Source organism: Gorilla gorilla, chromosome 4 (assembly GCF_029281585.2).
Source record: "Gorilla gorilla gorilla isolate KB3781 chromosome 4, NHGRI_mGorGor1-v2.1_pri, whole genome shotgun sequence".
In the NCBI taxonomy this organism is placed as follows: Eukaryota; Metazoa; Chordata; class Mammalia; order Primates; family Hominidae; genus Gorilla; species Gorilla gorilla.
In genome coordinates this window covers 146,512,100-146,536,464 of record NC_073228.2, presented here as the reverse complement: position 1 = coordinate 146,536,464, position 24,365 = coordinate 146,512,100, and the positions used below count along the sequence as shown (strand labels likewise).

At 44.8% G+C, this 24,365-nt stretch overlaps 1 protein-coding gene and 1 long non-coding RNA gene across 11 annotated transcripts in view; one reads left to right on the top strand and one right to left on the bottom strand.

Moving 5' to 3' along the window:
* Window positions 1–1,364: 1,364 nt before the first annotated feature.
* Window positions 1,365–5,477, bottom strand: LOC129533918 (uncharacterized). The gene is made up of 3 exons (XR_008680328.2): window positions 5,295–5,477; window positions 2,657–2,883; window positions 1,365–1,718 (listed from the first exon to the last, which is right to left on the bottom strand). It is a non-coding gene; the product is annotated as an uncharacterized lncRNA (long non-coding RNA).
* Window positions 5,478–6,900: 1,423 nt separating this feature from the next.
* The window catches only part of FGF1 (fibroblast growth factor 1), a 106,594-nt gene continuing 89,129 nt past the window's right edge, over window positions 6,901–24,365 (top strand). Inside the window, exons 1-2 of one of the 10 annotated variants that reach the window (XM_004042737.5) lie at window positions 6,901–8,216; window positions 8,410–8,503. The gene's annotated coding sequence lies outside the window, so the exon portion shown is untranslated. Of the gene's footprint in view, window positions 8,217–8,409; window positions 8,504–19,692; window positions 20,103–20,351; window positions 20,544–24,365 lie in introns of those variants that run through there. The other 9 variants (XM_019027902.4, XM_055389271.2, XM_031010878.3 and 6 more) reach the window with 9 other exon arrangements.

Genomic DNA, 24,365 nt, shown 5'->3' with positions numbered 1-24,365 from the left:
AAGAGCTCAGTGGATACTCTTTACTTGGTTTAACAAAAAATTATACACAGCTGTAGGGAAAATTGATGAACTGGCAAGTAGGTTAGAAGACAACATCATGAGGAAACATGGAGAGACAAAAGGATAGCAATGCTACAGAGAGTAAGAGATATGGAGATAAAATGAGAATTAAAATTTCAGAAGGAGAAGAGAAAGAGAATGGTGCAGCATCAATATTTGAAGAGAAAATAGTTGAAAAATTCCCAAAATTGATTAAAGACAACAAGCCACAAATCTCAGAAGCCCTGGGAGCTGCAAGCAGGAGAAATTTTTAAAAGCCACACCTAGGTACATCACAATAAGACAGATGAAAACCAAAGACAAAGGGAAAAAAAAGTACAAGCAGCTGTCATTACCTGAAAAAATGTAATAGACTGTTAGCTTACCTCTTGATAGAAACAATGGAAACTAGAAATTAGTGGAATTTAAATGTCTTTCAAGTGCTGAAATAAAATAACTGTCAACACTAGAATTCTATGTCCAGTGAAAATAGCCTTCAATAATAAAAGTGAAATTAAGACATTTTCAGGATTCTTTACCAGCATCAAATACTAAAGGATGTTCTTTAAGCAGAAGGAAGATGATTAAGGATGATAGGTTATATAGATGCAGAAAGAAATGAGGTCCAGCACGAAGGTCCATTTGAGGAAGTCTAAATGAATTATACCATATGAAACAATGTAACACAGTGCTGAAGATTTAAAAAATTAAAAATATTAAAAGTGCATACAAATCAGGAGAGGAAGTAAATGAATTGAAACGTTCTAAGGTCCTTGTACTATTATGGAAGAAAATGAAAGTGCCAATTAACATTATTAGCCTTTGCTAACTCAGAGACCCATACTGTGATCTATAGGATAAACTCTAAAAGACTACTAAAAACATATGTAACTTCCAAAACAATGGAGGCAAAAACAATATTTTCCAAAAGCAGGCAAAAAGTGAGGATAAAGAGAACAGAGAGCATGTGAGACAATTGAAAACACTTAAGAAGATGGTATATTTAAATTCAAATATATCAGTAATTACATTAAATGTAAATAAATTAAATAGCTCAATTAAAAATCAAAGATTGAATTGGATAACAATCTGCATACTGTTTATAAGAAACATACCTAAAACATTTGTATTATAATGTTGAAATTAAAGAGTGGAAAAATATAAATATTAACAAAAATTAATGTTATCTATATTAATATTAGACAAAGTAGACTTTAAGGCAAAAAGCATTATTATAATGATAAAAAGTTTAACTCATGAGAAAGTACAATGATTATAAAACTTGTACACATAATATAGCTTCAAAAATATAAAACTAAGATTGACAAAACTGCAAGAAGTGAACAGATACATGAGTAAGGATATAGATTATTTAAACACGATTAGCAAACTTGACTTAGTGGACATGTATAGACTGCTACATCCAACAATTATAGAACGAACTCATGTTCTCCAAATATGACTCTCCACCTTCCAAGCAAATGATAGGATTGAAATTCTGCACCTCATTTTATGTTGTATACCCATATGACTCGCTCTGGCCAATAAAATATGAATAGAAATAATTACCAGTGTATTAGTAAACATGTCTTCTATTTTTTTTTTTCTTCTTGAAAGCAGAAATCCTTCAGTCCAGGTCCTTGAGCGAGGGTGATACAGAATGGAGCTTCCCAACCCACCTGCAAATGGACAGACGTGCCCAACTGTGAGTGAGAAAGGAGCCTTTGTTATTTTAAGCCACTGAGAGGTGGGGATTATTCATGATCACAGTCAGCTCACCTTTTTTTCTACTAATACACATAGAAAAAAAGATGGGCTGTTTTCCAGGCACAGAGGTGAGCCTGTTTTGAAAGAATATGGTGTGATACAGTCCTGGTGAGTTCACTGGCTTAAGTTCCAGGGAGATGGGCACAGGAATTGTGGCTGAGGCAGAGAAAGCAGCTCCCAAGAAGAGCTTATGAAGATTGGCTAGAGGCAAGTTTTAAAGGGACATGGATTTAACAGTAAATATTGGATATTGTCCTACAAGTTGAAGGATCTCCAGAAGTTGGTGACTGACTTGACTACTGATAACAATGGAGATGAACCAGGAAGAAGCTGATCAGTATGAAAGGGTGGAATTAGGTAAAGAGCTACTACCAATGAACACATTACAGTTTTTGTTTTTGTTTCTCATTCTCTAGAGGTAGCCATTATTAAGAATTTGGTGAGGGCCAGGCGCGGTGGCTCACGCCTGTAATCCCAGCACTTTGGGAGGCCAAGGAGGGCAGATCACGAGGTCAGGAGATCGAGACCATCCTGGCTAACACGGTGAAACCCCGTCTCTACTGAAAATACAAAAAATTAGCCAGGTGTGATGGTGGGTGCCTGTAATCCCAGCTACTCAGGAGGCTGAGGCAGGAGAATGGCATGAACCCGGGAGGCGGAGCTTGCAGTGAGCCAAGATCACGCCACGGCACTCCAGCCTGGGCGACAGAGCAAGACTCTGCTTTTTATTAAAAAAAAAAAAAAAAAAAGAATTTGGTGAGAATTTCTCCAGCAATTGCATGCACATGCAAACACACACACACATACACACCAATTTAAAAAAACACACATCCCATCAATCATATTCTACCTGCAATTCTGAAAAAAAATTCCAGTTGATAATATCTCCATGGTTGTTTTCCATATTACCGCAAAGAGATTTGCCTTTCTTTTTCATTGGCAGCTTAGTATGCCATAGTACCACTGTATCACAGTTAGGCAACCATTCTGTTGACACTTAGGTTGTTTCCACAATTGCAAACAATTCTTCAGTGACCATCCTTGCAAATAATATCCATGCATTTCAATATCTTCTTTCTGCAGGCAATAAGACCAGCTTTGTCACCATTCTAATGGTAAAAATGTTAAGCTGAGTAACAAAGGAACACAACCAGGCCAGCTATTTGAGATGGTTATTTTTGGTTAATGGGTGACAGGTGGGCTTCAACTATGCCCAGAATGGTGTTTAAAACATAGTGGGCACTCCCGTCCGGGAGGGAGGTGGGGGGGGTCAGCCCCCTGCCCAGCCAGCCGCCCCGTCCGGGAGGGAGGTGGGGGGGTCAGCCCCCCGCCCGGCCAGCCGCCCCGTCCGGGAGGGAGGTGGGGGGGTCAGCCCACCGCCCAGCCAGCCGCCCCGTCCGGGAGGGAGGTGGGGGGGTCAGCCCCCCGCCCGGCCAGCCGCCCCGTCAGGGAAGTGAGGGGCGCCTCTGCCCGGCCGCCCCTACTGGGAAGTGAGGAGCCCCTCTGCCCGGCCAGCCAGCCGCCCCGTCCGGGAGGGAGGTGGGGGGGGTCAGCCCCCCGCCTGGCCAGCCGCCCCGTCCGGGAGGGAGGTGGGGGGTCAGCCCCCCGCCCGGCCAGCCACCCCGTCCGGGAGGTGAGGGGCGCCTCTGCCCGGCCGCCCCTTCTGGGAACTGAGGAGCCCCTCTGCCCGGCCACCACCCCGTCTGGGAGGTGTACCCAACAGCTCATTGAGAACGGGCCATGAAGACAATGGCGTTTTTGTGGAATAGAAAGGGGAGAAAGGTGGGGAAAAGATTGGGAAATCGGATGGTTGCCGTGTCTGTGTAGAAAGAGGTAGACATGGGAGACTTCATTTTGTTCTGTACTAAGAAAAATTCTTCTGCCTTGGGATCCTGTTGATCTGTGACCTTACCCCCAACCCTGTGCTCTCTGAAACATGTGCTGTATCCACTCAGGGTTGAATGGATTAAGGGCGGTGCAAGATGTGCTTTGTTAACCAGATGCTTGAAGGCAGCATGCTCGTTAAGAGTCATCACCACTCCCTAATCTCAAGTACCCAGGGACACAAACACTGCGGAAGGCCGCAAGGTCCTCTGCCTAGGAAAACCAGAGAACTTTGTTCACTTGTTTATCTGCTGACCTTCCCTCCACTATTGTCCTGTGACCCTGCCAAATCCCCCTCTGCAAGAAACACCCAAGAATGATCAATAAAAAATAAAAAATAAATAAAAAATAAATTAAATTAAAAAAAAATTTAATTAAAAAAACATAGTGGGCACTCAATAAGTATTTGCTGAATGCATGAATGAATAAACAAGTGAATCCACATCCACTATAGACACTTGTCAGGCCTGCCCTGCCCCCATTTATAATAGGATTTTTCAACCCCAGCACTATGGACTGTTAGGGCCAGGTAACTCTTTGTTATGGGGAGCTGTCCTGAGCATTGTAGAAAGTTTACCACCATCCCTGACCTCTACTCACTAGATGCCACTAGAGCAACCCCAGATGCAACAACTAACAATGTCTGCAGAAACGGCTAAATATCCCCTGGGGAAAAATTGCTCCTGATTGAGAACCACTGATTTTTAATATGGGTTGAAGTTGTATAAGGGCAAAGGCCCTTTATGAAAACAGCTAACTCTAGGCTGGGCACGGTGGCTCATGCCTGTAATCCCAGCACTTTGGGAGGCTGAGGCCAGCGGATCATTTGAGGTCAGGAGTTCGAGACCAACCTGGCCAACATAGAGAAACCCCGTCTCTATTAAAAATACAAAAAAAAAGATCTGGGCATGGTGGCACCTGTAATCCCAGCCATCTATCCATCCATTTATCCATCTATTCCTCAAATACCTATTGAGCACCCACTGTGTGCCAGGCCTGTAATCCCAGCTACTGGGGAAGGCTGAGGCAGGAGAATTGCTTGAACCCAGGAGGCGGAGGTTGCAGTGAGCCAAGATCGCACCACCACACTCCAGCCTGGGCGACAGAGTGAGACTCCATCTCAAACAAAACAAACAAACAAAACCCCAACTAACTCTACAAACGTTGATCCTACTTGTCCCTGATCCTCTCATGTTATAGTGGCCTTTTTTTCCTGGGTCTTCACAGTTTTTTCATAGAGATTCTTGGATACCTTATTTTTGGTTTGGATTTCGTTTCTCCAGGGCTACCTTCCCTGATGCCTCCCCCATCAACTCATGTATATATACATGAGGATTATAATGTATAATTATCTTCATTATACATTGTTAATCTCCATTATTCATTCTCTAATTGCCAAATACCCCTCCTTGGTGTGGAGGAAAAAAATATTAAATTTGAACTCAATTGAACGTGGACACAAACAATGGTCACCAAGTCCCGGAACAGGTTGTGTGAACCCCTTGAGGCATTCATCCAGCACTGTTTCGGAGAAATCTCCATTTCAATCTACTCCTATACATTAGTTATTGAAAAACAACAGACAATCACAAAAACAAGTTGACCTTTTTGTGTTCCTTGAGCCCAGTTGCGAAGGGTCCTCGTGACTGGACCTCATGCCAAACAACTCGTTACAAAAGAGCTAGGGTCCCAGACTGTGCCAAAGCTTCACAGACCTCTCCTCGTCTGTGCACAGATGAGTGGCTGACTCTGGAGCCCAGGCTATTGCTTCCCGGCCTGGTGATGAATCCGCCATAGTCTGGTGGTATAAATATATATATATATTTTTTTTTATTTCTTCTTCCTTTCCCATTGCAATTTGCTTATTATATCATTTGCTTATTATATCTGCATTGCTAGTTATATGGGATTCAAAAGTATTGTGTGTGCCTTTTCTTCTCCCCTCACACATTTTCCGCACAGAACACTTAGTAGTGCTTATCATTGTTGAATTCTTACATTTATTGAATTAATTATTAAAAGTGTATCCATAATCTGTTTCCCTCCCTGAGCTTCCTAGAGGAGGCCATCACTAAGAATTTGCCATGGAACATGCCATTTTTTGCTCATTATTTTTATATCTAGTGCCTAAAACAAGGCCTGGCACACAGTAGGTGCTCAATGGGTATTTGCGGAATGGCTGGATGAATGGATGGATAGATGGCAACCTAATATCAGTCAGCAATAGCCAGCCCAAGGGTACAGCAGACTTCACAAATTGTTCTTGTACCTTCTAAAACAATTTTGAAAAACAATGTTACATATACCCACATTTAAACATTTATGTTAATTTTCATCATTAAGTTTATATGGTTTCAAGAGCATACTTTCTAATATATTATAAAGCTGGAATTTAAAAATTAAACTGTGGGCCAGGTGTGGTGGCTCATGCCTGTAATCCCAGCACTTTGGGAAGCCAAGGTGTGTGGCTCACCTGAGATCAAGAGTTTGAGACCAGCCTCAAACTGATGAAACCCCATCTCTACTAAAAACACAAAAATTAGCCAGGCGTGGTGGCAGGTGCCTGTAATCCCAGCTACCCAGGAGGCTGAGGCAGGAGAATCTCTTGAACTCAGGAGGCGGAGGTTGCAGTGAGCCAACATTGCACCATTGCACTCCAGCCTGGGCAACAGAGCGAGACTCTGTCTCAAAAAAAAAAAAAAAAATTAAACTGTGGCATCGTTCTTTAAGTGTACCTATTAATCTGTTATTATTTCTAATATTCTCTTTGATTTGCTTCCACAGTTCTGTCCCTCAATAATCAAGGAAGGAAAAGCAAAGTTGTTGAATTAAAAAATGCCTAATTAATCATTAAAAAAGACTGAATTAAAGTATTAAAGGAAGTTCCTAGTTTGGGGACTTTGATATTTTTATACTTGGAGCAATGGCACCTTATTAAGATTTGTGAAGACTGACAGGTATGATTTCCTTTCATACAGTAGGGGAAGGGTTATGAACACAGACAAGTGCTCAGGCAAACCAGGTTTAGGAAAGTTAGCTGCAGAAATGGAGAACTAACTGATTGTCTAAAAATAATCCTTGGTGTGGCCCTCCTCTTTGGAAAGCCTTTCAGACTCCCTTCTGGGGTAATGCAGCCTAGTGACCTGCAGAGGGCAGTGTTGGACAAGCTGTTGGTTCAATCGCTCTGTCTCTTTCTCAGGGTAGTGGAAAGTGCAGTCCAGCTTGGATACAGTGGGAATCCGGCCTGGGCGGCCCAGCCCAGTCTTCTCTGGTGTGTGCGTTTGCATAACGAATTATTCACAGGAAAATGGCTCCAACGAGAATGGTGGCCAGAGACTCCATCCTGTACCTAGAACCAGGGCCTGGGACTGTAAACAGATGAAAACCTTATTTTCTCTCGCCTTCAATAACTGGATTTGGAACAGAAATCAAGGATTGAAGTTGTGGGTCTGAATCAACCCTAAGGGTTTTGTTTTCCCTCTTATGAAGTGAAAACAACAGTGAAATGTCAACGATTCACATCTTCAGGAGACGGTAGGGCAAAGTGGCCAAGAGCTCAGACAGTCGGGAGTTCCCATCCCACTCTACCCTCTCCAGAGGTTAGGTGAGGAGCCTTTCCAAACCTCAGCTTCCCTGGATATCAAATAGGAGCAATTTTACCCTCCTGGCAGCGGTGTTGTGAGGATTAAATACAAGAATGCAGAAGTACTCCTCAAATGAAGGGCATTCAGCAAGAGCCCAGTAAATAACAGTGATAATGGTGAAGAGGACGATATTGAATTGGCATCTTGCCAGGCATGACATTTTCAAAACTTTCCATTCATGTCTGAAGAGGAAGGATCAGAGGTGAAAAATCAAACTGTCTCAATGTTGTAAGTTTTACAAGCCTAGGAGCCAGAGGCAGAAACAGCCAGGGCAGAAGGCAGAATCAACACATTGAGAGCCTAGCTCTGTGGCGTTGCCCACATCTGCCTTTCAGGGTCGGGGCTCCCTTCCTGGTGTTGAAAAGAGGATCTTTGCATCTAAAATAGTGTGTATGATGACTGTGCGACACGACCACCAGACTCAGAAATACTCACCTGCCTCAGACATAAAAGTGAGGACTTCGTTCATTACATTGATCCTCTGTGAAACCTCAAAGGGTAGCAATCAGCTAATTGAAGAAAAATGATAAGTTGGACACATTGCTTGGATGTACTGAAAGTAAGGCTCAGAGCAAAACCCGCTCCCTTCTGCCTCATATTGGGAAAGGTAACAGGGACTAGTGCAGAGAGAGGCATGGAGAGAACTCGGATGAGATCATTGTCCTTTCACCTGGCAGCTGTCCAGCCCCCAAATAGCTTTTGTTTCCAGTCCAAAAATAAGATCACATGAGAGGGGGAGAAATAAATACACAGTGCTTGTCCTTGGCCTTTCTGTGGGCATACCAGTGTCAGCTGCACTTGTAGGGGCCCAAGTGCCTCATGACCCACTCCGCAGCCTTCCTCTCCAGGATCCCCAAGGCTAGGAGGCCAACCTACTAACAGGTGGGTATGGTGTGTGGTTTCACTCAGCTCTTCTCATGGGGTTTCTCTGAGCTCCATTCATACCAGAAAGGGAGCAGGAGAGAGAGGACAAGTGGATCCAACAGCCTTCGCTCCAGGGGAATCAGGGCATCGCCTCCTTTTCTGGGAGGACACTCCCTTCTGATGGTGAATGGGAACTCCCTTCCTCCTGCAGCAGCCTGCCTGCAGCCGTCCTGGTAGAACAGTGTGGACATTGCAGAAGCTGTCACTGCCCCAGAAAGAAAGCACCCCAGAGCCAAGGCAAAGAGGTGAGTGCATCTGTTTCTGCAAAGGGCTCAGATTGCTACAGACTTTCTGCTTGGCTTCATGTTGTGCTCAGCATGAACGTTCTCCCTCACCCCCGCCTTCCTTTTCTCCTCCCTGATCTGGGTCTGTGGCAAGCTTGAGTCTATGTGATGAATGCTAGAGTGAAATATTCCTGTACTGCCTTCTCTCATTCAAAGGCCAATTCACTCCCAGAAAGAACTGGGTAGGTCTGGTTCTTAGTGGGGAAGCAGGAAATGGTTCCTACTAAGTGAATTATCTTTGCTGAGATCCAAGAAGACGTTTACCAGGAAATCATTAGACAAATCCCATTACAGTAGACTTAATGCTTCATTTTAAAAAGCACTGCATGAAATAGAAAATAAAAGGATGCCAGCTGATTCTTTGTCGTTGGCAAAAAGGAAAAAACAAAAATGAGACATGCAGAGCCTCTTTTTCCCCATCACCTCCCTTCCCCATCTCTTCCTGATTTCTTAGAGCCCTGCAAAACATACTTAACAGATTCAAGAATTCCTTTCTCTGGTTGAAAACAAGAGGAATAAAATCAGGGGTTTGGGGAAAATTGCTCTGTACACAGACTTCAGAGACAAAGAGGAGAAACAGATTTTGCAGCCTCGGTCTCCCCTATAATGCCTCCTCATAGAACGTGTACCTATATCCATTTAGGGATATGGATAGACGCCACTATCACTTCCACACACAAACTGTTATCCTGGATGTAGTCTGCCCCTGGGCTATGGACTACAAATACCCATGCTAAGAAGCAACCAACAAAATTCTGGTAGGAACAAGGTCATTACTTGAATAAGTCAGGATTCACTTAGTAACCATGAACTGAAACCCAGTTTGAAGAGATTTAGGCAAAAAGAGGATTTTTTTAGTAACTCATGTGCCTGAAAAAGCAAGGTTTTGGTATCATGAGATCCAGGGGCCTAGATGATGGCATCATGAAGCTGTCTTTCCATTTCTTGGCTTTGCCTCCCCTTCGTCCTTCTGTTTCCAGGAAGACCTGCCCATTGTGATGGCCACATGGCTGCAGCAGCTCCCAGCTGACATCCTACTAGCACAGCACCGTACAAGAACAGGTGCTTCCCTTTCTAGTTCTAGCTAGAATCTCAGGGTCAATCTCATAGAACGAATGTGGGTATTGTACCCATCCTTGCCATGGGCATGGAGTCATTCCCATCCCCAAAACTGCATGGACTGAAAGCAATGAAGGGTGTTTCCCCAGAAATGATCAGAGTTCTCATCCCAGGACAAAGGGGGCTAGATGCAGGGTGGCCGAAGTCAATGGTTGCCACTGTATGTCACTTTTTTGCAATGGTCTAGATTGACTCAAAGCTCATCTGATAGCAGCTCCTCCCTCTTACATGCCATAAAAATGTATTAGTGACAGAAGTTCTCATAGGAAGGATAATTATTAGTGGAAAAGGTGACTAAAAGACTCCATGGCATGTTATTCCTAGAGATCCTTGAGAATAGGAAAGACAGCAGGAGGTTTGTCTGTGGCTTAGCCCCCAGACCATGCACCAGGCCCAGACCCACCTGGGCTCCCAAATTGCCCATGCTCACATGGGTCTCCCTTCTCCCTCACCCACCCTTGCCCAGTTCTGTCTCCCTCTCCTCTTCTGCTGTGAACTCATCTTGCCTTGTGAGGGCCCACCTTGGTGCTGTCTCCCCTCTGAGGCCTTATCTGGCCCTTCCAGACTTTCCTGCTGTCTCCCCTCTCTGAATCAGAATGGCATTGACTGTCAGGATTGCAGTTTACTGTTTATATGTTCTTTAAGAACTTCATGTATCTTAGTTTCTCTCACAGCTTGAATTCTCCATTCTTGCAGGAAAATTAAGTTTCATTCCCAAGCCCTCTCTGTGGTAGCTAATAGATACTAGGTGCTTGATTAAGTGCATCCAATTAATTGACCAATAGAAAATGAGTCTTCCTAAATAGATTAGGGAGAATGGATGGATTACTTGGGGTCATTAATTCTTTTTTCTTTTTCTTTTTCTTTTTTTTTTTTTTTTTGATACAGAGTCTTGCTCTGTCACCCAGGTTGGAGTGCAATGGTGAGATCTTGGCTCACTGCAACCTCCGCCTCCCAGGTTCAAGCGATTCTCTTGCCTCAGCCTCCTAAGTAGCTGGGATTACAGGCATCCACCACCACACCCAGCTAATTTTTGTATTTTTAGTAGAGACAGGATTTTGCCATGTTGGCCAGGCTGGTCTCGAACTGACCTCCTGACCTCAGGTGATCCACCCCCACCTCGGCTTCCCAAAGTGCTGGGATTATAGGCATAAGCCACTGTGCCCAGCCTTGAGGTCTTTAATTCTGACTTTAGAAGTAACATAATAACTATAGCAAACACAGATGGTATGCTGGAGTCCCTACAGGCATCATCTCAGGTAATCCTCACAATGACCCTACGAGGCAAGTACTGCTATTATCCCATTTAGCAGATGGGTAAACCAAGTCTCAAAGAAATGAGTTACTTATCCTAAATTATACATCTAGTAAGTGGTGATGTGCAGATTATAACCCAGGATGTCACCTTCTCATTTCCTATTCCACTAATCATTTACACACCTATCAGTAGAATTTCCTGCTGCCTGAGTTTAAAGAGCAAAGGGCACAGGTGATTGGTCAGAGAGCAGGAAGAAGTACATGTATTTTAGACCCCTCTTCTGCCACCTGGGTGCCCAGTACCTTTACTGGGAAGTTCTTGTTAGATTCTACCCAGGGGTGAGGGGTCACTCCCCTGCCCCAGAGCCTACAGGAATGTCAGGGATTTCACAAAAAGAGGTGTCTCTGGGACTCTGCAGAGAGTAGGGTGCTTTTTAATTAAATGGGGGTAGGGTGGTCTTTGCGGGAAATGTTGGCTAGAGGGTAGGCTTTAGAATTTAAGCTTGCCCCATAATGTGCTGCCGGTCAGTACATTATGGCCCTGCCCTTTCTCCTACCCGCCACCAGAGTGACCAAGCTGGGGTCCTCCCTCAGGGTGTTTGGCAGGATTTGGAAGGCAACCAAATTCTGATCTCAAAGAAAACCAAAATCCTGGGATGGTGATTTCTTGTACCATCTATGCCCCCACATCAAGCCACTGGACTCGGCTGATGCAGTCATCTTTGTGCTGGCAAAACTTTTGGTTCAAGTGTATCTTGTTTCTTTGATGCACACTGGCCTATTCATATGGCTTCATATCTTGGAAACAGCAGATCCTATTGATTTACGTCATTTCCTTTATCTTTACAATATCCTGTGGCAGTGTGAAAGAGCTGGTGTTCTCACCTTCCTTCCATTGATAGCACAACTGAGGCATAGTGAGAGTGAGTCGTGACCTTTGCACAGAAGTTCCCAGGCCAGGAATGTAAGAGCTCTGAGGTCTTTAGAACCCAAATCTGCTTGGTTCTCCATGAGGTTATGATGGTGGGCAGGGTCGGGGGGAATACATATATACAGACAGACAGGCAGATAGACATAGATAGATAGATAGATAGATAGATTATAGATAGATAGAGATATAGATAAATTCTTCGGGTAAATCTTTAAGAGAAAAAAAAACACTGCTAGACCCAAGAGAAATGAACACATGTTCACACAAAAACTTGCCCATGAATAACAACAGTATAATAATAGCCAAACAGAAGAAACACCCCAAATGTTCATCAGCTGATGAACAGAGAAATAAAATGTGGTGTATCCATGCAATGAAATATTATTCAGCAATAAAAAGGAAAGAAATGTTGATATGTGCTCCAATACAGAAGAACCTTGAGGACATCACACTAAAGGAAAAATGCTCATGTTGTTTGATTCCATTTATATGAAATGGCCAGAACAGGAAAATCTATAGAGACAGAAAGTAGATGAGGCTTAGGCCTGGCAGGAGGGAGGAATGGGGAATGAACTGCTAATGGATATGGGGTTTCTTTGGGGGGTGACAAAAATATTCTAAAATTATAGTTGTGATGGCCGCACAACTCTGTAAATATACCAAAACCACTTAATTGTACATTTTAAATGGGTGAACTTCACAGTATGTGAAGTATATCTCAATAAAGTCATTTAAAAACCCAAACCAGCCTGGCCAATATGGTGAAACCCTGTCTCTACTAAAAATACAAAAATTAGCCGGGTGTGGTGGTGCACGCCTGTAATCCCAGCTACTCGGGAGGCTGAGGCAGGAGAATAGCTTGAACCTGGGAGGTGGAGGTTGCAGTGAGCCAAGATCACTCCACTGCACTCCAGCCTGGGCGACAGAGTGAGACTCTGTCTCAAAAAATAAAAAAATAAAAATAAATAATTAAAAAAACCCAAACCACTGCTATTGAAATAATTAACCCCGCGACAGGGCTTTGCCAAAGGATGTGATCTCACCCTGTAAGCTCTGATAAGCTTGTCTTGTCCCATAGAGCCTGGCCATAGGTCACTCACACAATTCCACTGAGAAGAAGATAGATGGAAAAGATAGGATCAATTAATTTCTCCTTAGAGTCTAAACCAGGAGAGTTTTTTTCCTCTTTCCTGGACAGACATTTTAGATTTTTTAGAATCAGTCTCACTACTTTATTTTCACTTCTGGGTTTTAAATCATGCTTCAAAAAGTGTTTCCCATTCTAAGATTATAAATCTTATTAACTAATGTTTTCCTCTAAGGCTTGTCTCTTTACACTTCAACCTCGGATTCATCAGGAATTTAAATAAGAAACTGGGGATCCAGATTGGGTTTGTTTGTTTGTTTGTTTGTTTTTGCCAAATAGCTAGACAATTATTAAACCAGAAGTTCTTAATTTGGGGTTAAAGTGTGCCTGGGGCATCTTGTAACTTCCTGAAATTAAATGTAAAACTGTGTGTGTGTGTGTGTGTGTGTGTGTGTGTGTCCTGGGGAATAGAGCTATAGATCTTGTCAAGATTTTCAAGAGGTTTTGTGACTCAGGAAAACCAGTAGGCTTTCTATATTTCATAACCTGCTTGGGGTTATGTTGCATACACTCCAATATACCAAGCCCCAATCTAAACCAACAGGATAGTTGTTGAATCATTACAAGGGAGGCCTGAGAGATCACTCTGTTCTCTGTCACATGTCAAGTGAGAGTTGCACCATCTTTTGGTTTGATGTTCTGCTGAGGCAAAGAATGAGAAGTCTCTCACTGGTTCCTCTTGGGTCTATAAAGCTTTAGTTTGTTGTTGCTGCTATTCTTTTTGAGACAGGGTCTTTCTCTGTCATCCAGGCTGGAGTGCAGTGGCGTGATCTCAGCTCACTGCAACCTCCGCCTTCTGGGCTCAAGCAATCCTCCCACCTCAGCCTCCCAAGTAGCTGTGACCACAGGCACATGCCACCACACCCAGCTAATTTTTGTGGGGTTTTTTTTGGTAGAGAAGGAGTTTCATCATGTTGCCCAGGCTGGTCTTGAACTCCTGGACTCAAGCAATCTGCCTGCTTCAGCTTCTCAAAGTGCTGGGATTACAGGCATGAGCTACTGCACCTGGCCTAAACTTTAGGTTTTTAATCATCAACTGACAAATCAATGGAGATAGTGCACAATTTTAGCTGACAAAACTTGCGGCCTTCCTGTCACAAAGACTTTGAGGAGGCAAGGTTCACAGCCTAGTAGTCCCATAAATATAAATAAATGATAAACTGAAAACAAAACTGCCATTACAAAGAAGGTGGCAGATCCTATGTGCAGGCTCATGCATTCATGTAATAAATATATATGCAACACCCACTATATGCCAGGCATCGTCAAGACTGGTAGCTCTCAAAATGCAGTCCCTGGACCAGGAGCAGTAGCAGCAGCTAGAAACTTATTAGAAATATAAACTCTATTTCAGTAGGCCCACCCCAGATCTACTGAATTAGAAACTCTGAGGTTGGGGCCCAGCAATCTGTGTTTTAACAAATCCTCCAGGTGATTCCAGTGCACACTCGAGCTTGAGAACCACTGGTCTCGGTACTGAGTATATAACAGTGAGAAGACAAAGTCCTGCTCTCCTTGTGGAATTTGTATTCCAGTGTATGTGGTAGGGGAGACAGAACAAGTAAGTAAATATTTTATTTATTTTATTTTATTTTATTTGAGACAGAGTCTCACTCTATCACCCAGGCTGGAGTGCAGTGGCACTATCTCGGCTCACTGCAACCTCCGCCTCCCGAGTTCAAGTGATTCTCCTGCCTCAGCCTCCTGAGTAGCTGGGGTTACAGACGCCAGCCACCATGCCTGGCTAATTTTTGTAATTTTTAGTAGAGACGGGGTTTCACCGTGTTCGCCAGGCTAGTCTCGAACTCCTAACCTCAGGTGATCCACCCGCGTCAGCCTCCCAAAGTGCTGGGATTATAGGCATGAGCCACCACGCCCAGCCTAAGTAAACATTTTATGAATACAATAATTTTGAGAAAGTAGTAAGTAGTATGAGGAAAAAGAAAGTGGGAGATGTAAAAAGACAGTGATAAGGGGCTGATTTAGAACGGGTGGTCAGGCTGCAGGTGGCCTGAGCTGAGACAAGAATAACAGGAAAGAGCCAGCCAGGCAAATAACCTAGAGGCAGAAAATAAATGCATAATTCTGGGCAGAGGGAATGGGAAGTACGAAGACCCTGAGCTAGGACCAAGCCTGGCCCGTTATGAGGAGCAGGTGACTGGAGCACGGTGAGCAATGAGTATGTTGGGGGAGAACTTGCAGAGGCAGGTGGTGGTAGTGAGCTTGGCTTTTGTTCCTAGTGCAAGGGAAAGGCCCTGGACAGTTCTGAACAAATAGGTACATGGTCTGATTTACCTTTTAGCAGGTTCCTTCTGAAATGAACTGTAGAGGGTTAGGGTAGAGCAGGGAGGCCAATTAGGAAGATACCCCAATAGTCCAGGCAAGAAATTTGGTGCTTGGATGAACTAGACCAATGTGCAAACATCTATTATTAAGTGAAAAACAAACAATTACGCAGGACATTGTGCACAGTAATGTGTGTTTTTAGCATACACATATTCAGGGTACAAAGACAGTTTTCTTTCCTGAAAGGATCCATACATTCAAAGTGAATAGTGGTTATCTTTGGAGAAAAGAGGGTTAATGAGTGTCGTTTTATACCTCTTGGTGCAGTGTTATCATGTGCACAGAGTGTTCGTTTTAAGTAAAGGTAAATTTTTTTTTTTTTTCAGACGGAGTCTCACTCTGTCACCCAGGCTGGAGTGCAGTGGCGCGATCTCGGCTCACTGCAAGCTCCGCCTCCCGGGTTCGCCGGGTTCACCGGGTTCACGCCATTCTCCTGCCTCAGCCTCCCGAGTAGCTGAAACTACAGGCGCCCACCACCACGCTCGGCTAATTTTTTGTATTTTTAGTAGAGACGGGGTTTCACTGTGTTAGCCAGGATGGTCTCGATCTCCTGACCTCTTGATCCGCCCGCCTCAGCCTCCCAAAGTGCTGGGATTACAGGCTTGAGCCACCGCGCCCGGCCAAGGTAAAATATTTTAAAATTAAAAAACTAGGATCGAGGGGCCGGGCGCGGTGGCTCACACCTGTAATCCCAGCACTTTGGGAGGCCGAGGTGGGCGGATCACGAGATCAGGAGATCGAGACCATCCTGGCTAACACGGTGAAACCCCGTCTCTACTGAACAAAATACAAAAAACTGGCCAGGCGTAGTGGCGGGCGCCTGTAGTCCCAGCTACTCGGGAGGCTGAGGCAGGAGAATGGCGTGAACTCGGGAGGCGGAGCTTCCACGAGCCGAGATCGCGCCACTCCACTCCAGCCTGGGCGACAGAGCGAGACTCTTGTCTCAGAAAAAAAAAAAACCAAAAAAACAAACAAACAAAAAAAAACTAGGATCGAGGAAAACACAGTAGAATAGGCGACAGACAATCAATATTAGAGGAAAGGAAACCCAGCTCTCATGGGTAGGACCCTTCCCAAGCATCCTCCCCTGAAGTTGCTGAAGAATCAGGCTAACCAGCGGGGGGCAAGCGCATATGATTGGATTTCAGTGGGATCAGGGTGAGGCACCTTCCTTCTTGAGGGTCATTGGACTCAGCTTCTGTCCTGCAGCTCTGGTGATGTTTGTGGCTGGCTGGTCTCCTTGAGCAACGAATACAATTTCCCATGAATGTCTGCTGCATTTCCCATTGCCCTCTGTCATCGTGGCGCTTGCTTCACCATGAGACCAGGACACCCTTCGTTTAACTGCCTCATTGGGCATAAACAGAGGGAAATGTGTTGCTGGAGGGAGAGAGTGGCATGCAGCATCCAATTTCTCCCGTCAGCTGATTAAGATTTGTTGTGCCTGAACAAGGTCAAATGAGATTAGAAAGAAAATGCAATGTGTCTGGTGTGTGTTTCACATAACTGTATCATTTGTGTAAACAGGATGAATGAAGGGGAATTTTTAAAGCAAATATTGAATGTCATTCTCAAGAATCAAGGACAAGACACCAGGGTTATGTTCTGCCTGGAGAGAAAAAAAAATGTATATATTGGGGGCATTTTGAACCCTCTTGATTTAATAATGCTCTGCTTCTTTCATGCTGGTACAGTTAAAATGTGATAGTTATATGTCTGATTTTCAGAGGCACTGAGCACAAAATAAGTAAAACCACAGAACCACCACACTCTACCTTTGTTGCCCTTCTAAAGCTCTTAGGAGAGGTGTAGAGCCACTTTCTGTAATAGCAGCTGCCTAAGTGCTCTGTATTGAGTCCATCTGTTAGGATGCGAAAGGAAAAATCTCACCTCTGGCAAGAGCCACAACATTTTAGATGTGGATGACTCCAGGGCAAGCCCACATCTCTGTGGATAAACCTACTAGAACTTTTTTTTGGTCCTCCAAACCTGTAATTTTCTTCCTTTCTCCGGGGACCCCTCTGCAGTACTAGCAGCCTCTCCTACAAGGTTTTATCAGGGCAGAAATGGCTTTTAAAGTGGTGTAAGAGCTTTGGAGGAAGACATGATTTCTGTTACATGTTCTGCATACGATCTAGCATATTGTGGATGCTTAATAAGCAGCTTCGACGGCTATTATTTCCACTGACTATTTCCAGGCACAGAGCTGGAGGGCTATTCTGAGACCAGACTTTTCGACTAGGTCATTGCAAAGTCCCTTCCTACTCTAAATAACAGTGGGGCTGAAAAGCATTCACATGATCATGTCTCCAGACTGGGAAAAATCTCAATATATGTTATTTAAAAGGTAAATCTAGATAGTAACAGAAGTTCAAATAAATGTAGAAATTGAAGGATATTATAATGAAATTATAAAAAATTTCCACATTGGCGGGAATTATATTACAGTAAATACCTTAACTGAGGATTATTTCCCAGTATTTGGACAGTAATATTGCCAAACACCCAATATGCAGTAGATAAATTAGCATATGTCAGTAGCTAGGGATTATATTTGCCTAAAAGCTGTGTGTGTATATGGGTGTGAGTGTGTGTGTTTAAACAGGGTTTCACAACTGGACATAATGGAGAAATAAAATAAAATAATGACTTGCATTTGCATTCCCTGCGTTCAAGGTGCTCGAAAACACTTGGACACATTTGATTGTCATGATAATCCTGTGAGTTTGCAGGGAAGATATGAGTAGGAAAGTCTTATTAATTTCCACTAGGAGGGGGGGAATCTGGAGCCCTTGGGCTGAATTGCCCAACAATGGCCAACCACACAGTGCAGGCAGGTTAACACGGGGTTAACCTAAAGCAGGGAGACCTGGTTTTAGTCACAATGAGGACTTTAACTAAGGGTACCACCTGAGTGAGTCTCTGAGTCTGCATCTCTGTCCTTAGGATTTTTAGGGTATTTTCTAACTTTCAAGTCTATCATTTCACGTAGTTAAAAAGGGTTAACATGCATACTACATCTAGCATAATGATTCTTTAATACTTGGAAAACCATTGTCCAAAATATTTTCTTTAAGGATTCAGAAGGCCCTTTGGAACCTTGCAGATACTCAGGAAGATTATTATGTTTTAAAGCAAATTATCAGTATCCTTTGCAGGTGTAGAAGTGGTAGTTCATGAGGGTTCCAATTAATAGGGTCTCAAGAAATCAACATTTTCTGTATATTCAAGTCCCTTTTGGGAGCTGCTGCTTATCCATGATTGGAGTTCTGTGATGATTGAGCCTCTAGCTCTTTAGTACAGGACACGAGCTCCTTCTCCAAGGCTCATCCCTTCAGAAGGCACATGGATGGCTTCCCCACACCCCCATGCTCTGTGGGGAGTGTGGGGAACAAACTGCAACTCCATCCTCTCTACACCTAAGCAACTACCCAGAGGAGGTAGAGACTGCAGAGCATATTTCTAGTTCTGACAGGTCGATCTGTACCTCTCTACCTGAATCATCAGGTGAGCAGGCTTGTGTACATACATGGGAGTGCATGCGTGCACACACACACACACACACACACTCATGCCTTCTGGACTCAAACGCTTGCATAAGCAGGAGCGACTCTTCAATTATTGGAAACTATTAATCATGTTTTCATTTGGTTTCTTCAAAGACAGCTCTTGAACCATATCCTTTCAGTCCACCTTATTCCCCACCTTCTAGCCAAAGAGTTATTTGTCCAGACAGCTCCCTCCCTTCCTTACCCTGTCCTGGCCAGAAGTCTAAAGAGGATGTCCATGGCCCATTGAAGAATTTCCCACCCCTGAAGTTGAGCTCACCTGTCATCCAACGGGGACAGGCTTGAACAGTGGAGAGGGAGGACAGAGCTGCCACCTCTGCAGCCCCTCGCCAGTCCCAACCTGGATGGCTTTTGCCTCGATTGACTTCGTAAAATGCCATTTGTAGGGCTTGGCTCTGGGGATGGCACAGACAGACACACACACGCACACATACACGTTGCCACACACAGACACCTACACCCCATGCAGGGATGCCAGATGACAGAACAGAAAAGGCCTCCCTTTCATCCAGCAGCCTTCTGACTCCAGAGGAGAGTCTCCGAGCCACGACCTGCTGTTTCCCTGGCAACTCAGGCCTCAAAATAAACAGGATTCTGCTCAGACGGGCCAGAAGTCCATTCGGCTCAGACATTTGCCCCAAGACAAACCACGTTAAAATAACACCCAGGGTAGCTGCTGCCACCGTCTTCTGTCTCTACCTCCCTCCTGGCTGGCCAATGGCTCTGTGTTCCTGGGCCTGCTGCTGGCTGTCCAGAGTAGGGGTTGCTTAGAGCTGTGTGCATCCCTGCAGGTGGTGTGGGAGTGGGCGGTTGTCTAAAGGCAGGTCCCCTCAACTGATAAACAAGGACCGGAGATAGACCTAGAGGCTGACATTCTTGGCTCCCCCAGCCTACCCCCCCCCCCACCTCGATTTCCCACACAGCCCTAGGGACGGGTAGCCAGCTCTGTGGCATGGTATCTGGAGGCAGGCCAGCAACCTGATGTGCATGCCACGGCCCGTCCCTCTCCCCACTCAGAGCTGCAGTAGCCTGGAGGTTCAGAGAGCTGGCTTGGGGCTGCTGGGGCGGCAGCCGCAGCACAGTGACAGTGACAAACACAGAGAAGAAGACACCAAGTGGATTCTGCTTCCCCTGGGACAGCACTGAGCGAGTGTGGAGAGAGGTACAGCCCTCGGCCTACAAGCTCTTTAGGTAAGAATCAGGGCATCTGATCTGGGAAACAGAGCAGGTTATAGCTGAGGTCGTGTGTGTGTGTGTGTGTGTGTGTGTGTTTTGTGTGTGTGTCCAAGTGCAAATGTAATGCTACTTGGAGAAGAAAGAAAATGTTTCAAGCAGATAGCACTGGAACCAGGACTCCTGCAAGTGAATCTCAAGAAGCTCACCTTTGGCTGGGTTTAAACCACGGTGCAGACTGCTCTGGGGGAAGGACGTGCTGATGTCACAGACATGTAAAAATAGTACTTCTAGTTTAGAGACTGCAAAAATATGAATGCACCATGCCGCCACATTATCTCCATTCCTCCAGTGCCCGCCTGACACTGGCCCTGAATCAGGGCTGGAGGGGGCAGGCATTTCTCATTTACTAAAGTGCTGGATGCAGCCCTTGATGTTCGGCAGAAGCAGAAAGCTGCGGTGAGTCTGGCTGTGGTGAGTGTGGCTAGCATTATCTTGCTGTGTCACACTAGCTCTCTCTTGGGAAGCCTGGATATTCAGCTGCCTTGGAAAAGCTGTCCACATGGTGGGCAGCTTAGATTTTATTAACCTTTTGATATAGAAGTCAGGCTGAAGTTTAGGATTATCTGGGTGTGTCAGCTCAGGGTTTTGGTAGGGTGGTATTCCCATGGCCCCATGGTCACTCGGATTACTTCTTTCCTTCCTTTCTGATCTTGGAATATCACATCCTCGTTTCAGTACCCCTCCGATGGGCACTAGGAAAGAAGGAGTCAGAATGGACAGAGTCTCTGGCACATACACTATCCACACCCACATCACAATTACATGCCAAAGGTATGCAAGGCTGCTGCAGAGGAGCACTTCAGAAATGCAGCCCTCCAGATACTGAGATGGAAATTTCAGGCATTTAATCAAGTACCCACTTTTCAGAGACCCAAGGGAGACTCAAGGGCTCACTCTGCCTCAGCAGAATTCAAACACTCCATTATTCTCTAGCTATGTTACATCCACCCACCACCCCACCACCCCCACTTGCCTCCCTCCTTTCTGCACTGGTGACTGGCACTTTTCCTTTCATTCTCTACAGGGATGCGATTGTTTACAAGTTAGCTCCCCGACCCAGTGGGAGGACATGAGCATCCCGGCTGAGGGCGAGCCAGGCTGCCCCTCCACCAGCTCTGTGTAACAGTGAGCCAGCAGCAGTGGCATCAGGGCTGAAAGAAGTGGGCCTCGCTTTGGGAAGTGGTGTCTAGTGAAGGGTGGCCAGCAGTTTACTGGAGCTGTTTGTCAGTGTGGATGACTGAGGATTTTGGTGGAGACTCTGATTCACAGTCACAAATTCCCTTTTCCTTTGTTTTCTTTGTGTTGGTCTTTGAGGGCTTCCGAGGAAAGTCCCCTCTTGAGATGTTGATCTGAAGGCAAGATCAACAATTTGCTGTTGGCAGAGGGACTCAGAGAGACTTTCTTCTGTTGCCCCTGCCTTTGTTAGTGTGAATAAATGGGTTTGCAAATGAAGTATGTAATCCAAAGCAAACTTAGTATGCAAAACTTTAAGAGAAAACACAATGAGTTTCTTTTAAATTCTCTCTCAAATCTGCTGTTTACATATGACTTGACTAGTTCTGCAAAGGATCAAGGAAGCCATATCTGGTTAAGTGGTTTGACTTTACAGGTGAGTAGCACCAGCCATGATGATAACATTCAGTGGAGATGGTGGGCGGACATCCATATGCCGTATCTACATTGAAGGGACATCTCATCCTGGGACAGTGCAGCCACTCACTTAGGTGACATGCATTCTGTGAACTGCACATAAACTATTAGGATCTTGGGACTGCTGTTACAGGAAAGAGATCCAGACCCCAAGAGAGGGTTCTTGGATCTCAAGCAAGAAAGAAGTCAGGGCGAGTCCGCAGTGCAAAGCAAAAGCACTTTCTTTTTATTAAGAAAGTAAAGTGGTGAAAGCACAGCTACTCCACTGACAGAGTAGGGTGTTCCCAAAAGTAAGAGGAGGAACACATCCATCCTAGGTACCATGCTCGTATATATAGGATTTTAAAAAGATCATGGGGAGATGTGCTCTGCTACAAGGGTTTGTGATAAAGGATTCATTTTCTTTTTCTTTTTTTTTTTTTTTTTTTTTGAGACAGAGTTTCACTCTTGTTGCCCAGGCTGGAATGCAATGGCACAATCTCGGCTCACTGCAACCTCCGCCTCCCGGGTTCAAGCAATTCTCCTGCTTCAGCCTCCCGAGTAGCTGGGATTACAGGTGTGCGGCACCATGCCCGGCTAATTTTGTATTTTTATTAGAGACGGGGTTTCTCCATGTTGCTCAGGCTGGTCTCTAACTCCCAATGTCAGGTGATCCAACCGGCCTCCCAAAGTGCTAGGATTACAGGTGTGAGCCACTGCACCCGGCCTAATTTTCTTAATTACTATATTTTGCAAGAATCCATATTATCTTTAAAGCAAAATTAGGAATGCCTTTGTTCTCAAAATATCGGGCTATCTGGAGACTCCCAAGGCTGAGTCTGTGTAGTAAACATTATCAATCTATTCCCTTAACCATAAATATCTGGAGTCTAGGAATGCCTAATTTTCTGGGAATGCAGCCCAGCAGGTCCCAGCCTCATTTTCCCAGCCCTCACTCAAGATGGAGTTGCTCTGGTTCGAACGCCTCTGACACTGTCAGCCTGTATGCTAGCTCCCAGGGGTTAGGTATTGTGCAGAGTGGACACACCCATTTCCACCTCATTAAATAAGCATTGCATGGCTAATGCAGTATCCCTTGATTTAGGTTGCTGGAAAAATAATCTGAAGTTGTTTGTGCCATAGGCATACCATGCTTTAGGTAAATCTAACATCTACACATGTGGGTGAGAGTACTTTTTCTGAAGAAAGGGTTCACTAATCAACAAATGTTCAAGTACCAACAAGGTGTCCTCATCTTGAGATATGACTGGATCCAGCCCAAACAACCACAGAGAAGGAAGGGGACTGATTGGGTGGGCAGGTAACAGAGAATGGGCCTGGGCTGGCGTGTCCAACTCAGCGGAAAGATAAGCAAAGGAGTCCAAGGTACAGGAACAAGAACAAGCATCTGGGCCAGTGGCCTACAGGGGGAGAAAAGGGGAGGGAAGGAATAGCAATTATTTTGATTATTAAATACACCATGGTTTAAACCCAGCCAGAAGTGACCTTCTTGAGTTCACTTGCAAGAATCCTGGTGCCAATGCTAACTGCTTAAAACATTTCTCTGTCTTTAACTTTTTCGTTGTTTTCCCCTTTCCTTTTTAATAATTAAATTATACTACTTACGAGAGGGAGCATAACACATTAGCTAAGTACATAGATTCTGTAGCTGGGCTGCCTGGGATCCAAATTCTGCCACTTATTAGTCCTGTGACTTTGGCCCTTGGTTTCCTCATCTGTAAAGTGGGGGTAATAAAGTACCAGCCTTGTTATGGAAGGAATCAAATGAGTAATGCCCTTATCAGCACAGGGTCTAGCTCATAGTGAGTACTATGTATTTGCTATTATTATTATTATTCAAAGGTGAATTCTAAAAAGGCTGCTTTGGCCAGGTGCGATGGCTCATGCCTGTAATCCCAGCACTTTGGGAGGCCAAGGCGGGTGGATCACCTGAGGTCAGGAGTTCAAGACCAGCCTGGCCAGCACAGTGAAACCCCATCTCTACTAAAAATACAAAATTACCTGGCATAATGGCACACCTGTAATCCCATCTACTTGGGAGGCTGAGGCAGGAGAATCACTTGAACCTGGGAGGCGGAGTTTGCAGTGAGCCGAGATCGCGCCATTGCACTCCAGCCTGGGTGACAAAAGTAAAACTCTGTCTCAAAAAAAAAAAAATAGAGGAGAAAAGGCTGCTTACAAGTCCATTTGTTCCAAAGCCCAAAGTGACACTCTATAAGTGACCCCTGGTGCCACTGCTTGGGTAGCTTGGAGACACATTTGCTTTGGCATGGAGCTTTGTTCACATGTATGCGCACTCAGACATGGAACAGCTTTTGGACTGGTCCCCAACATTTATTGAGCCCTTGCTGTGTCCAAGCACTGTGCTTGGCTGTAAGTGTATCACCTCACTCAATACTCATGACAGCGCTGCATATAATAGTAGGGGCTGTTATAGATGCAGGAATTGAGGCTTGGTGGGTGGGGTGTTTGGCTAAGGTCACACAGCCACCAAGTGGCAGAGCCAAGCTTCATACCTAGGCTGTCCAGCGAGCCTGTGCTCCTCACTGATAGGCTGTATATGGTTTG